Consider the following 17316-nt stretch of genomic DNA (forward strand, 5'->3'; position numbering starts at 1 on the left):
TTTTCGCAGACATTAATGTAAGGCCTAAATAAAGTATTTAGTGGTAATGAGTCATGTGACAACTCATGGGGTTTTCTAAAAGTCTATGCAAATGCAGGTGCTCTACCCATAATTCCTTTTGATGACCCATTAGATATTATGGGATAGCCTGCTGTGAGTGCTACAGTCTTGTTCCCACCAAATTTGTGTTTAATACCCAGGAGACAAAAAATAACTAGATCTCAAAACTTCCTCACTGTATTTTCATCAGAAAAAAAAACATTTAAGTAGTTTTGTCCCAATCAGCCTAGATTTAATGCAGTGTGCAATCGTACCAATTACTTCCTAAAAATTCCCATCTCATTACTTTTGATTTATTTACCACAGGAACTCAAAAACAAACAGCATGCCTTAAGCGCTACCTTGACTATGGCAGTGTTATGATCAAAACAATAGTCTATCACAGGACTTCTCACAAATAGGCTGCGGAACATTGTTTATACAGCACTGTTATTTCATGGTTATAAACATGTTTAGCTCATAATATGATTAGGTGTCTGTTTTTTTATATGTTATGTTTGAAGTAGCACATCTGATCATTGTGTTGAATGAAATGCATAATGTGCAGTACCTGTATTTTAGCATGCTCATCTAAAAGAGTCCACATGGTTTACCAGAAGCTTCCTTTTGTGTTCTGCTCTTGGTGTGAAACAGAGGGGCTCCTATAGCACCCACACCTGCACAACTTCCGTGGCTGCCACTTGTCAGCTGGGGAATATATAAAGATAAATGGTATTATGTTAAATTCCACTTAATGACAAATTTTTAATTTTCTGAACATGGTCATTTTCTGGCTTGTGAATCAAGTGTAAGGAGCTAATTATGTGAGGATCTGAGCAAAAATAACTCCTCATTTTCAAGGATAATGGAAGTGAAATGCTGTAGATTAATGGTACTATTTATCTTTTTTAAATTTCTATCTTTCTTTGGTGATAGCTTGCGCTCCCCAAGGAAAATATTCATAAAATGAAATTGAAGTCGTAACTTAATAGGTTATTAAAATTTTTGAGTGCATATCACTTCTCTTTTCGCAGCTCTGTAAATTTAAATTGAAGTTTGCAGCATTCAGAGTCACCAGCACCTTTTTTTTTTATGATGCACAATAGAGAGGGAACATGCATCTTTGTCAAGAGGTATTTGCTATTCTAATTTTATGGCAGGCCAGATTATCAAAAAGGAATGTCAGGACGCAGCCTGCTGACAACACCTCAGCCTTCAGCCATGTGTTTCCATTAAGGGACAGAGCCGTCTGGGGGTTTGTACGCCCTATTATTTTCCATTTCTGCCTTTTATCTTGATTTAAAGTGAGACTTGCTGCATATTCCCTGGCTGTCATTTGACTTCCTTTATTTCAGAGAGAGAGGGAGAGTGTGCTGCACAGAGGGGTCTCCAAGCGAAGACGCCATGCAGCTCTCCAGGGGTGGTGTGTAGATCAGCTCAAGTTGTAATAACTGTTTTAAGCCTGCAGTGTGTGTGTGTGTGTGTGTGTGTGTGTGTGTGTGTGTGTGTGTGTGTGTGTGTTGTGTTGTGATGTGTTGTGTTGTGTTGTGTTGTGTTGTGTTGTGTTGTGTTGTGTTGTGTTGTGTTGTGTTGTGTTGTGGTGTGGTGTGGTGTGTTGTGGTGTGGTGTGGTGTGGTCTCTCTCTCTCTCTCTCTCTCTCTCTCTGTGTGTGTGCGTGTGTGTGTGTGTGTGTGTGTGTGTGTGTGTGTGTGTGTGTGTGTGTGTGTGTGTGTGTGTGTGTGTGTGTGTGTGTGTGTTTGGAAGCACAGGCATGTCAGTGGGAGAGTGAGTGGGGGAGAAAAAGAGAGAGAGAGGAGAGGAGAGGAAAGGAGAGGAGAGGAGAGGAGAGAGAGGAATGATGAAAATTGAAGGGGTCCATCACCACCTGTCCTAGTCTTTTTTACACCAAGGTCAGGAGGCCAAATTTATTTATTTTCCTGAAAAGTTACGATGAAATTTTACTGAGTACTTTACAGTAATGATGAGCTAGATCAGTAGTCATAAATTTGTCTTGCCATTTGGTGTCTAGTGATGAACCGTTTATTATTTAGGCCTCAAGGACACAGCTTGGTATGTGTATGGAAGCAGTATTATAAGTGATGACATCCATTTCATAGTGTCATATAACCCAATGACAAAATTAAGGGTAAAGCCAAATAGGGTGATAACAGTATTCAAACCAATCTGATGGAATATATAGTAAATGTCATCTTATATTTGTGACACACTTGCATTTTATGGAGAAATTTAAAATGGTTGTGTTTTGTCTTATAAGTTTGTGATATAAGCTTATTTTAGCATTAATTTAAAAACAGTTATAGTACTGTTGTTTTGCACCATGTTCCAGTTTGTTTGGATAAATTGACACCTTATTATTTGGTAAAGGATTAATTTAAAACTTGATCTCATAAATCATAATGGAATTTAAATACCACAAGTATGTATTTTCTTCTAACCTGTACAGAAAAGAATAGCAAAGAGCTGTAGTAGTAGTAGTTCCCTATTTGCATCACAAAATGAGTCTGAACAGTCTTCATTGATCAGCTCTTTAAACTCTCTTTCCAGTCCCTTGAGGATTGTAATGGCACAGAGCCACACAGTGAAGGGTTACTGCCTCCTCATGATCCCTTGGTGCTTGTGAGAGGTCTTTGGAGGCCATTTGTAGGAGTTCATTAATTACCATTATTCCACTGCTCGGTTGAGTTCCCCATTGTTCTGCGTTCTATAAGGGTGTGCATTAACTTTGAATAACCGCACGGCTATGAAGTAGTTCCATTGTTTTTGACCGTATTACACTTGAATATTAATTCGCCAAACTTGTTGTGAAGTTTAAATGCACTGTCACGTTACATACAAGCTGTAAAATACAGACGTTCAGATCATAGTAACGTTTAGCATATGACAGAGGTGTCATTTAGCTAGTTAGGTGGCAGTAGGCTAAGAAAAATAGCAATCTTTCAAAGTTAACGTTGATCAGAATCTTGGGATATGCCAGCTTGACAACGGGAGATTAGAACTAACGACTGGCTTTTGGCCATAGCAACCATCCATTTAGAACTAGTAACCGCAGTTTGAGAAATTAGTTGAAATGTGTCTGGGAAAAGTAGTTCTACAAACAAAACAGTTCTAGCGATTAAAACATTTAAATTAGCACCGGAAACGAACACAACGCAGTGGCAACAGTGGAATAAGCGGGATAATGGACTTCACGCCGTGCGGTTATTCAAAGTTAATGCACTTTTCTAGACGGAACGTCCCTCCGCTTCGCGTCGGGCCGTATCACCGTCTAGAACGTGCATTAACTTTGAATAACCGCACGGCGTGTCGTCCATTATCCCGTACGTAACTGATATCTCTGATGCAATAATCAGCCCTGAAACAGTCTGTTGTTTTCTCCTGTGTGAACACAGCCCACTGGGTAATACCAGTGTAAGTGTTAGTCGCATTCGTCTGGTCTCGCACACAATATTATTTACTTTGAAGGGCATAACATATCAATCGATTTTTAAAAATAGTTTATTAACATTTTTATTTTCCATTTCCCAATCAACAAATGTGTCATCTCTGAGATGTTCCCTGAAGGATTTCGGTTTCTATTTTTCTACATTTCTACTTAGAAATCAAATCCTGTGTGCTGAAATCTATAGCAGGGGTAGGCCTATATTGGAATACCCAGACAATTCTCAGCTGTTTATGCGTATGGTGTTGATAGGCTGTCAGGCCCCCAGCGAGTGGGCCCATAGCACGGCGAGCTATCCTTTAAACTGCTCGGCTGATATTTGGAGATAATAAAAGAAATAAATCAGACAGTAGGACTGAATATTTCATTTGTTATCCATATTCCTCATGGGCGAAATGATGCAAAAAAAACAAACAAAAAAAAAAAACAGCCATTTTGTATCTCTCCCTGCTGGAATTGTTATATGGCACTGGCTGTTTTCATATACAAAAACAAAGCGCGTAACCCTCTCTCTATGTAAGGAAATGTAGATTTTAGCCTTTTCTTTCTTCCATTTTTGTTTATGTATGACTTAGATATCACCTTCTGGGGTCAGAGGAGTCTGTGTTTGAAGGTTGAAGAGCTTCATTCAACTTTCTGTCCTCTTTTGCTTTAGGGAAAGGTGCCTTCATCAGCAGAACAGGGCAGGTAGACATGGGGAATGAGCTTGTGAAGACATTATAAGAGCTCATGGCAGTCATTCAGCCCCCTGGAATGACAGTAGGGAGAGTGCCCCACTGGCATTAATCCCGGGGAAATTGTTGGCCAGAGGGAATGCATTTTGGGACTGATAAGATGATCTTTATAATGTGCACTTAATCAGCGGGTCTCCAACAAGGCGCCTGCTATTTCAGATTTGGAGAGTCATTCTGAAGGGCAAAAACATGTCATGTCAAGTCATTTATGCATTTCTATTGTCTTTTAATGTGACATGTGCCCTCATAACCATACTATGTGCAGCATACTCATCTCTCTAATCTGTCCAAATGGTTCACTGGATTCATACACGAACACATCTATTGCTCTGGTAATACTGTTGAAAGGTTCGTTTTTTTGTGCATTATATGCACCTAGTGTAATGTCTCCTCAGCTCCACATTGTCTGTGCCCCTTGGATAGATAAGTCTGTTCAGTTGATTTAGCAACAGCAATCCAAACAGCACAGTCTTCCAGTCAACACTTCTTGCCAAAACAGAGCTCCAGTTGGCCACAGTTTGATTATGTCCAGTCAGCACATTATCAGAGCAGAACTGACAGTGCTTCTTACACTGTGCCATTAGGCCTGTTCGTGCCAGAAAGCACAGGGCTACTCTGGTCGAAAGAAAGCAAGTATTCTGGCCTAGGAGTTCTTTCACTATCATGACTACATGTTTCATATTATCATCTAATTAGACTAGGGAGGTCCTTCCCTCAGTCATGTTAAATAGTAGTAATTCAGATTTTAAAAGATTATTCTCATACTGTTTTGCATTCCCTTCATATGCTACTCTCCTTTTCCAGCATTATAGAGAGTCTAATCAACTGGCAATGGTGTGCCCATTTCAGATTTAAAGAGAATTAGAGTTCTCTCTCAGTAACTCTGCTTAGACTTTATCCACACATGTAAAAATAGATTGGTGGGAGTGCTACTTTAGCGTCAGAGCAAATGAGCACTCTTGGGCACTGGTGCGCTGGTCCTGTGTTTATTAATGACCATGAGCCGGTGTGCTGCCGTGACGATGTGGCCAGGCCATCTCCAGGAGGCTCCCTCTACCACACCCTCGGGTCCCACAAATATCACACTTGTAATTTCACGCCTCTGATTATTATCGCGCGCCAGTGTATCTCTGAGCACAGATCCTCCACCCATCCTTTTTCTTCTTCCCAGCTGGGCGACTGTTTTATCAGTGCAATCCCACTCCTGCTTCCCCCTCTCTCCCTCTCTCTCTCTCTTTTACGGTGAAGTCCATCCCCCTCTTCTCTCTGTCTCTCTTTCTAGCATACACATACAGTATGCACACACAAACAAGCACACAAGAACACATTTGAATCTTTATTTTTTAATGTCTTGCCTCCCCGGACCACTTGTGAGCTTCCTCGCTCCTTCTTCTCCCATTTTCTGTTAATTTGCCACCATCTGCCTCGGCATCTGTTTGAGTAGCCAGGAAAAAGTGCATCTGCCATTGTGAAGAAAAAATGTTTCCTTTTTCGTCTTATCATTCCTTTTCCCCTTTGTTGTGCTGTTATCTCTGATTGTCTTTCTTTCATGTTTCCACAACACACACATCCACAACAAACTTACAAGCAACAAACTCATATCTACTGTACATAAAGACCTATATCTGGTATCCATTAAATTAGTTCAGGAATATGGCCTATTGAAACATTGTGATCTATTAATAATTAAACATATTCAAATTTGAATTCGTTTTTGTAGTTCCTTTGTATAGTTTTAAAGTCCATAAATAAGTCCATAAATAAAATAGTTGCCAATTAGTCTTTGCTGGCGCTTGTAATCAGAAAGGCTATTTGCATAAACTAGTTTGGACTCTCCCAAATAGATAGGCCTGATATGTTGCCCAAACTTAACAAAAAAGATCATCCAAAATGTATGTCTCAATGTACATATTTCTGAAATAAAATGGCAAGGACAAAAAACGCATTATGATACTTTTTTTGACCCGATTTCAGACTCAAATCAGGCCAAATTCCTGTCCAATTTATCTTAGTAGTAGTTTGAGTTGCCTCACAATGCCCTACCTTATTACAATCACACAGTGCTCATCTTAAAGCTTAAAGGATAACATCATGCTTATAGTGATAGATTATGTAGAACATCAATCATTATGATGTTTAATGAATACTTTATAGCCCTATAATGGTCTGCCCCTGCCGTAAAATCTTACCAAAAAAGTATAAAAGGTTACAATTAAACAAGGTATGAGCTCTCTGTTTTTGTTGCTCCTCGTTGTCCTCTTTGAGGCTTTCTGACAATATTCAGAGGTGCCCTCTTTGCCAGGGCCCAAGTGAGCTAGCAGATTTTAGACATTCTTTGGCAGAGCTGAGGTTGCTGCAGACCCTCTTGGGCAGTGGTGATAGTGCCCCAGGCATCACACTTTCAGTCAGTCTCTCTTGGTGTTTCCGGGACGTCATTGTATTCCCAAGTTTGAGTGACACAGAACCCATAATGATCTCTTTCCCACAGGGAACAGCAAGCCGTTTCGACCCTTCGTCTTGGTCCCAGCCTCTATGCCATGGTGAATTAGTGTCATTTAATTAATTCACACCCAGCCTCCACCCCACACCTAGGACCTGACTGCCATATCTCCTTATGATACTGTATCTCATTACAACTGAACAGACAGATCAGGTCTCTAATACACGTTGTACACTTAATGCCATTGCACCTTCAATCTCAAGCATTTACCATGTATTGTAGCAAGGTTTACAAGCTATAAACCTGATAAACCTATATACTGTTTTAAACGGTGAGCTAGTTATCTCCCTTAGGCACTGATGCACTGGCTGAGTGTGTAAAACTGCCATTATTTCTTCATTAAAATAATGATTTGCAACACTTTTTAAATGAATATTCTCCTTTTTTGTCAATTTATGCTCTGTAATGTAAGTGCTTTCATTTCATTTCATTTTAATTTTACTTATGCATCAATGTCTAAAAGTATAATGTTCCTACACAAATGAATGTAGCTGTGTTATGTTATGTATGTATGTTGTGTGGTCTTCCTATTTCCTGTGGCACTTTTCTTTCTCCATCTTGATCCATAGGGAGCGCTTTGCTGCCATGTCACCACATTACACACTAACTTTTCGGCAATTGCTCTGCATTCTGCCTTTTTATGGCGCTAGATCCTAATGGCCCTCCCCGGGCACTGCCTGCAGCTATCACGTCACAAATAAATAGAGGCTGACACAGTCATTTACCTCAGATCTACTCTGAGGTTCAAGCCATTTCCCCTCAGAGATTATCTCTGTAAAAACAACAATTTCAAATCATTTTATCAAGTCCTTAATGCTTTCCCATGGGACAGATGAAGGTTAACTCTACAAGACCAACAAGTCTATTGATATGCTAAATATTTACATGTTCTAGATTAACCGAGGCTCAAAGCAAAAAATGCACAAAATACCCCAAAGCAATGCTTTAATGTGTTTAAAGGCAGATTCTGGTAAAAATGTGTTGATATTTGAGCCCACAAGTCAATCAATGGTCCATCCATGGTCCTTAAAGGGACACTTCACCGATTAGCATTAAGCTTTGTATCTTTAGAAAACCAGCCATGTTTTTGAATGGTCGTGCATCATTCCCTCAGTTTGCCTTGAGATGGGAGACATACGGATTTCAATGTTGGACTTCCTGCTTTCAATGATGTAATAATCATCATTTTACATTATTGAAAGCAGGAAGTCCTATTCATGGGTTTCATCGAAATCAGTATTTCTCCCATCTCAAGGCAAACTGATGGAATGATGCACGACCATTCAAAAACATGACTGGTTTTCTAAAGATACAAAGCTTAATTCTAATCGGTGAAGTGTCCCTTTAAGCAATGTGTTGATTGGCTGATATTTTTTTATGGTCTGGGCCACTATGTTTGTGTATACACAATGAGCCCTCACTCAAACTTCACATAATAGAATATCATAATTCCCAATGGAATTTTTTTGGGGGTCTATTATCTTTTTTATTCATCTTTTCCAACATGTCTTTGCTTACCTTCAATGATTATTATGCTGATGTCCATGTTAAACACTAACAGTACTAGGTCACATTTCAGTAAGCGTATAACTTCTGTTGTGGTTTCATCTTTTAGATGTGTTGGCAGCCTTGGCAATGAGGGAAGGTTGCCCCGGGTGATCTTGTTTGTGTTCCATTTCCCTGTGGCTCATTGTTTTGCATGATTCCGTCTTGACTCAGGAAGCAGTTCTAGATGACCTCTCCTCACCCCATCTCACCTTCCTTTGAGAATTGACCATCCACCATTCAGTGAAAACGACTAAATAAGACACCTTTCCTTGGCTTGAGCTAAATGGGCTCCAAAAGGAAGTTTATCTGCAGCATGATAAATACACTATATTGCCAAAAGTAGCCTATTTGCTCACCTGCCTTGACTCATATATGAACTTCGGTCACATCCCATCCTTAATCCATAGGGTTTATGATGATGTTGGTGCAGAACACAAGGGAGTTGGAAGAATATCATAAGTGGTTCATTCTATTGGAATACTCATGGTATTTCTCACAGCATTATGGCAAATAAAAACAATCTGTTTGACGGCCCATGGTCGGCTACAACGTCTTCTGTCGCGACCATAAACAGTAAGAAAAGGCCTTCTGCCTGTTATAAAAGTTATTTATAAGCGGAGCCTCAGAAAAGATGTCGGTTGGACAAAAGGATGTTGTGTCCCCTTCAACCAGTGTTGTCATTATTTCAGGGTTTGCACTGCTAGGAACTCCCTGTTTCTGACATCATAGTTACGTGCAGCTGGGTTTAGCCATCTGAAAGAATGTACAGGAATATACCTTGTTGTCCTCACTGGACCTTTGTGAGATCACTGCCCATACTCCCACTTCAGACACATCCACCTTGACAATAAATCAGGGTGAATGAAGACAGGTGCAGAGCTAAATTTGGCTTTGTATCAAGCACCTATTGAGCCTGCAATGACCAGGTGATGCAAGATGGGGAGATAGGGCCTCAGAGAGGCTGCAATAGTGCTAAAATTCCCAATACATCAGCACTAAAAGTTTGTGAACCCAAACAAACTGAACTTGTTTGAGATTAGTAAGAGTAGGCCAATCCTGCATTGATCTAACATTAGCTGGTTCCATGAAAATATCAGAGGAGAGATCGTATTGAGAAACTGATACTTCTCTAGTTTCACAAAGTTTAAGTTGTTTTTGAGGAGCTGAGAGAAAACTAGACAGACATGCTGAATACGTTCAGATAAGGACAGGATAGACAGGAACACATCCAACCTCTCTCAGAGTACACCGTTAACTAAACACTGAAACACAGTAGGGTCATTTACCAGCCCAAAAGACATGACCAAGTACTCACAGTGTCCATTAGGTGTATTGAATACCATTTTCTACTCATCCCCTTCCTTGATACTTATTAGATGATAGGCACTACACAGATTTCTGAAAATGATTACCCTAAGGGAATCAAAAGCAGTGTCCATCAAGGGAAGATAATGATGATTATTGATGGTCTGTTGTCAAGTCTAAAAGTACTAATGAGTTCTGTCCTTGATTCGAAAATGTATACATTAAGAGGAAGATTCAGCACCCAGTCCAGTTTAGATTAAGGTGCTGGGTGTGTTATTCCAATTTTTCCAATGGGCATGGAATTCTAGTATAAATTAGCCTACATAAAAACATCAGTCGAAAAAAAAACAGTGTCATATATCGGCCATTGGCTACCTTGATCTCTAAATCGGCATCAGCATTGGCCACAGAAAAACTTATATCGGTCGATCTCTAATTACTATCATTCATTACTGCTCCCATGAGGACAGCTAATTGTGCACAGATGGCAGGTAAACATAACTTAGGGAGGACATTAAAGATTTTTCAACATCATTTTGAATTCATTTGGAACACAGTTAAGTTTCTTTTTTATTTGTCTTTATTTTTCTACATTGATGTTATCACTCACATCATTGCCTATTATTTGTTTGGCAATATAATACGCACAATTCCCTTATGCCAAAACTTTGGTTTATCCATGATAAGGCATGACCCCATCACTTTATTGAAATAAATAAATAAATAATAATAATAATAATTGGCATGTACTTTCTTGCCTTGTCAAAAATTGGGATATTCTTAAGTAGGATTTATCTTTTTTTTCTTACAAAAGTTTAGGAGTGATCAGACTTCCTAAAATGCAAATGGCTCTTTCAGTGAGTCTCTTGACAGTGATATATTCAACATGAATCATCCTCTGTGACTTTAACTTGTTTAATTAATCAATACTATTTCAATCAATTTGGAATCCATGAATCAATTTTAATGAACAAATTGCTTGAGCAGTCAATGCCATCTCGATCATTAAAACATTGCTAAATGTGTATAAACATGGACATATTTTCACATCACAGTATGAAAAAGATGAATTAGACACATGTTCAGCAGGCTAAACAGAGAGCTGTCACGGGCCCACCTTTCCTGTGACTTAAGACAAAGCCAAACAAAGCTAAAACATGTCTACCATCACCTCGTCAACTCATGATAAAGTGCATATTCTTGGGGATTGTCCTGTGCAACAGATTAGGCATGATAGGGACCACTGATGGAAGTCTGAGTCAAAGCAAAATTGGTGTTAAACAGAATTTGTTTGAGTACCTTATCAAAGTTTTCTTCAACTTTTCTCTTTACTGCTCTCCTCCTTAAAGGGATTTTTCCCAAATGCACTCAAGTCCAGACGAGGAAATATGCACACCCACTTCCCAAGGTTTTCCAGCATGGTTCAGCCCACTGTGTTTAATGCCGTTTTTCTTTTGATTCATTTGCATTTTTATGCAAGGTTAGACACAAGGGGCTCCATTATCACCGAGAAAAGATTAAGGAAACTATCAATCATATTTTCGTAGGACACCATGAATCAGCCTCTCAGTGTTGTCCTGCAGAAAGCTGGAAGGCTGGGTGGGTGGTGAGGGGTGGCAGTTACACGAGGGCACAGCACAGTTGGTGGAGTGACATCAAACGGGCACCAGCTCCCTGTGGAGGGAAGCCAGAGAGCCGACTGTGTCCCTTGCACTGACATTTGACCTTTCGTATGCTATCTGGCTACCAGCGCAAAGTTATGAAGGGGACTGTGCATGGGTCTCAATGATGATTTTCACAGCAGAGGGAGAGAGACTGGGCTACTTCTCTAGGGAAAAATAGCTCAGAACTTCCATCTAATGATAACAAATGACAGCTAATGAGATGCCCAAACATAACAAATGGATGGAATTAAACAGCTTAGATGGAACCAGGTTTCATTAAAATGCAATAAGGAAAGAGAAGATTGGATTTATGGAAGTTGGAGATTTTTTTGTGTAGATGAGTGCACAAGCCAGTATGATATGCATGTAAATATAATTGATTGTTTTTTTATTGTTGTTGCATTTGTTGTTGTTTTAATCTTTGAAAATTGATTATTAAATTCTTTTGATAAATGTACCATTGTTTACATGTTTTCTTGAACACACCTCATACGAAGGTACTGTTTCTATACAGTATATTTGGCATTGAGCACAATTCCATTTATCTTTATGACAGTGTTCCTTGAGGAGCAGTTTTCTTAACAATAATCAATATTGAAGTCGCCAATGGCCAAAGTGCCCAAGAAAGCGGGACTATGTGTAGAGGGTATTCTTTTACTGAATCGACCTTGTCAGTGTAACAGTGCTGTTCACGTTTGGCCCTGAGCATTCAAACACACTCTCAATCACCTCGGTAACCCACCAGTCTACACTTGGCTGCTGTGGTAGCCCTTTGCTATGATCTCAATTTGTATGTTGTCTGAGGCTGTTATGACTTGACAGGGCAAAATAAATGGATTGATCTCTCTTCTTGTCCAAGTGATACAATGCTTTTATTTGTGAGACTTGTGTAAAAATAGTAAAAAAAAACTTGGTCTTCCCTTAAAGGTAGGGTATGGAATGAGCTTTTTTGGCCATTTTTGCAAAATCACTTGAAATCCTATTCCTAACCCACTTATAGCCACTAAGTTGGAAGCACTGAAATGGAAATTAAACACGTCAATCATCTGCGGAACGGGCAGGGCTCGAAAAACTCCAGCCAATAGAATTCCTCACCCCATACCATCATTTCACAGCTCGATCGTCAATCTAACGTCTTACTCCTCTTCCTACTCCCCCGATCCCCACCGCGCGCGACCCTTTCGAAAGCTGGTGACCGCGAGTCAGTGCTGAAACGAAACCAACTGCCTGCTGCTGCACGTCCATGTTCCCCTCTTGTTGTGCCACTTCATTTCTATACAAACTAACTAAGGCAGCGGATACCTACGGAAACTCAATCACCCACGCAATAAATAAGCTATGTAGCAAAAATTACATTTTACCATGACACGAAGAGTGCTGTAAACATGAAATCGAAACTTAACAGCTTGGAGCTACGGTGGAATAGGCGAACCAACGGGGCAGCACTAAACTCGGATATTTCAGGAGATAATCGCCCTGGTAAGAACAAACCAGATTCTGTTCAAATATACACACCTATGGCTACTGAACCATATGTACTACAACCCTTTGGAGGTGAATAGCCTAATGTAATTGGGGAAGTTGATGTGAGTGATTGTATGGAGACTAGAGCTCATAGTGCTGTAGACGCCAGGATGGCATTTCATTTAGCCTGGCTCGCTCTCGCGCTGCGCATTTGAATTGTCGCTCGTGCATGGAGGGCGGGACTTGAGGTTGTATATGTTCAAACTCTGCCGTCCGTTTTGCTAATTCCGTACCCAACCTTTAAGGGAAAACAGGGTTGGAATGGACATGTGCTATATTCTTTTGTTAAGCTACAACATTTAAGTCAAGGTTCTTTATAAACAGACTGTCATGCCATACTGAAAAAGAAATAGATATGAATAGTGAAGATGATCTGATCATAACTGTCTAGACGGAGAGACTGCAACATGTTATGTTTAGAGATGTTCTGAAAAAGGTCTGATTTCGGTATGCATCCTTGTTTTGGGTTATACCACATAAACTTATAGGAACAATTCATTCCCCTTCGTCATGTTCTGAAAACTCTAACAATTATAGGCCAACACTGTGGCAATAAATCCCATTCCAGTGGCTCATAATCTGAATTTCACTAACAGAAGTGAAAAACCCAGCACTTTGAAGGTCTGGTCCTCAAGCCATTCAATATATTCAGTACTTACACGTGTGAACCTGAAAGAAACTGAATATTTGTTCCATGAATGTGCTTAGGTCTGCGAGAGAGAGACTCACAGACGAGAGAGCGTTTTTATGTTTCTCTGTTTGTGCACATGCAAGAGAAATGAGAGGTAGAGGCTGCCAGAAAATTTATCGGCACTCACTAAATCATTCTGTAATCAGCTCTCTATGCAGATTCATCCATGCATGCAGAAGGCTGGGGTCTCGGGGAGGCCCCTGTGCAGATTGCTACCACTGACCCCAGCTGTAGCCCATCTCCTTTTGCATTATCTGTAACCTATAAAACTCCTGAGCGGCACAAAAGAGTTAATGATTCCTTTTGTTTAGTGGGGGAGGGGGGGAACGGGACTGAGGCGAATGACAACAACAGATCCATCAAACTTAGCAGTGCTGGGCAAATCAGCACTTTTTTCTTTTCCGTGGCTGAAATGCACATATTGCACAGCAGCCCCACAGGAACAGCAGGCGGGCCAGGGGACAGGCCAGCCCCTTGGTGGCAAGGGAGGGACTTGATAAATGACTGGAGCAAACTTCGTTGTCACTGGTAAAGGAGGAGTGCCTCACAGTGAGCTGCATCATCTTAACAACATTATTCTTTTCATGCAGCTTGTCGATAGAGCCCACTTGTGATTGGCGTGGTGATCTGGCCAGGTTAATTGGAATGCTGAACTGTGAAACGGCAAGAGGAAGCGGTCAGATATTGTCCCTCTTATGGTAACATACGAAGGATGTGTATCTGTGTATCGATTGCGTTCAGCGTTCACTGCCTCCTTGTGTTAAAGAAAAATGACTGCTATCCCTGTAGGCGGGGAGCAGGAGCAGAGCCAAGATGGAAGTCAAAAGATGAAATGACTTTGTATGGGAGTGTGTGAGAGACATCTATTAATATGCCTTTTTAATCTGAGAAATAATTAACAACAACAACAACAACATAGCAGCATTTTAATGGCTGAAAGAAATAGTTTAGCAATGGTAATAGTGCACTTTTCTTGCTGGGAAGGTCCAGGTTAGGAGTCTATAAGTGTGCTGTCCCTGGACACAGCATGCTCTTCTGCCTTGTGTCTGTCCCTGTAGCTGTTCCTTTGCTTCAGCAGTTCTTTTGATCATGGGGTCATGCCTAACATCAGATGGGTGCTACCGGATACCTGATAAAGGAGGTAACATAACACAGTGTTCTCCACAAGGACTTTTGCTGGCATCTTGTGTGTCTGGCCACCGTGCACCAGTGATGCTATCACAGGACAGGGAGGGAATAACTGACATCACTGGCAGGTTAAAGGATAGGCTGCTATATTCTCACAGGACCTAGGTGGCCTTTTATGGTCATATTACTTACTTAATGCAAGCAATTACTTGATAATTGGAGTGGAAATTGGGAAACGTGTCCAAAGTTTATTTGGACACTTTTTGTTTCCTGTCATCTGCCAGCCTCGTCACCCTGAAATCTTATTTCCACACATATATCAAATGAAACCTGAGAGGGAAAAGTTCACCTTTGTTGTCAAAATCCCCTTCTTATTACCATCCAGGTGGCAGCATGATTCATTGTTTGGCTGCTAATACTTTCAATAGTTGGACTCTTTCACCCTAAAGCTTGGCTTGTTAATTTCAAAATGAATTACAAACACAAAGTGACAGGTTACAAGGAATGTTTAGCATTGCATGAAATATTGTTGCTTCACAGAATTTGATGTCAGACCAGTTACAGTATATACTGGGTTTCACAGTTTTCCAAGGCCAATAAACTGCAGTAGAAGAGCATATTACTATTTTCAGAAAAACATACTTTTTGAGATGAAATACTATATTTAGGAGCCTCACCCTCAAGGGCGTAGGTTTGGTCTGAGCTTTGGTGGGGACACCGCCCAGTGATTCTATCGTCCATGTATAGGCTACACACATAGCCCTGTCCACAAAATTTGTACCAAAAAACACTTTCTGGCATTTCTATGCCTTGAATTAGCGCTTAAGATAACGACTTACACTTTGTTTCTCGAAATAGCTTCTGATGTCCTCCACCTTTCTTTTCTTGCCCGACATCCTCAAATCGACAGCCATACAGTAAGTGAGACAAAAACTTTGAATCGAGAGCATACAGGATGCTAAGCCAATACCGAAGTGGGAATGTTTCAACCTGAAATATTGGTGGGGACATTTGACATTGACGCGGACACGTCCTTAGGTCCCCACACAAATCTATGCCTATGCTCATCCTACTGTTTTGCAGGCATTATCCCAAAGCCATTTCATAACATAAACAACAATCAGCTGTTATGAAAAGTGTTTCACGGTACACACTAAAGAAAATCCATAAATCGACAGTTCACATCCACAGAAAAATAGCCGGTGATTTTTATAGTTTTGTGGTTGAGGGAATGGTCTCTGTCTGTCATCTCCACGTCATGTGAGACAGCCTGTCAGTGGGCTGTCCCCAGCAGGCGAGGGTCTGGACACCTCCTTTGGCACCACGCTCTCCCAGGGTGCCGAGAATCTGCATCCTCTCTGGGTGAGTGAGGCGCAATGCCTCACGCATCGGGGTCCAGATTGGAGCGCTGGGCCAGTCTGGAGGTGGGTGATGGCACTCCAATTCATCTCCTGCTGAAGCCCAATGACGTGAGCACCCATTGCCCACTCTTTCAGCTGCGAGAGCACTCAGGAAGATGGATTGGTTGGCCAGATCACCAAAGGAGGCAATGCATGCTGTTAAGAGGCTGTACATCACATGACTGCTCTCATATGCAAGTTTGATGAAAGATTTTTTTCACAACTTATGTCCAGGGACCACTTTTTGTGTCTGATTTTTCTCTTTCAAGAGCTCAGAAATGTCACCAGAATTAATGGCATGGCGTACATAAAAAGTTTGTACTTTCGTAGAGCACTGGTCCACTTGATGTTTCAAAAAGTGTGCAATATAGTGTATAATGAATACAATTTGTGCAATGTTTTGCAAAAATAAATATGAACATTTGCTGTGAGCAGTTTTATGAGAGTAAGGTGAGAATTATTTGTAAATTATTTTATTGATCAACTTTTGGAATGAGACGGGTATGGTGATATACCTTAATGACACTCTGTATATATCTCAGCTAATGGCTCGGGACATGACGAGCACCAGACTCATCTCTCATAGATATTTATGCCTTCTTACTCAATAGAGGAGTCTGAGAGTTTGAAATAGGGTGTGCCTCTGTACCCAAGCATGTCAGTCTTTGCTAGATATAATTACCGGGGTTTGTCCGAGAGTGCTGGCTAAATTGGATCATTATGATGTGAAGTACTATTAGTAATATTCTGGTGATGATCCCATTAATCAGCTTTATTACGGGCTGCCTTACCTACCCGCGGCCAGACAATAACACACAAAGAGAAATTCCAGCCCATTCAGCACCCAGCTCTCCTCTTGTTACGGAGCAAACCTTGTGGAAAAATCAGATCATCTGCAGGAATAGGCTCCAAATTGGTGCTAACGCGACACGCTAGGATTTTTCTCTGTTTTTCCATGACCTAAAACAAAAATGACATGAACATTGACAAATTTGACAAAGAAATTTGTGCAAAAAACAACCTCTATTTGGTCAGCCAAGCAGCAAATATGTCGGATGATATGCTTTATTAAGCAATCCATTTTTCAGCAATAGTGGTGCCATCTGCAAAGGTTAGCGTGCATCAGACTCCTACAGAAATTCATCTGCCTCCGAGGGGCCCCCACAAACACACTAGCACATTTTTCATGTGCATACAATTTGGGATGCAAATAGAATACTTGATGAAAGGGATGACCTTCTGGAGTCAGTCGGAAGGCAGGGTGGAAACAGTAGAAGGAGCAGAATGAGTTACCGCCCCTCCTGATCTGGCACCAGTGTAATG

The sequence above is a fragment of the Sardina pilchardus genome, chromosome 18 (assembly GCF_963854185.1).
Source record: "Sardina pilchardus chromosome 18, fSarPil1.1, whole genome shotgun sequence".
NCBI classification, from domain to species: domain Eukaryota; kingdom Metazoa; phylum Chordata; class Actinopteri; order Clupeiformes; family Clupeidae; genus Sardina; species Sardina pilchardus.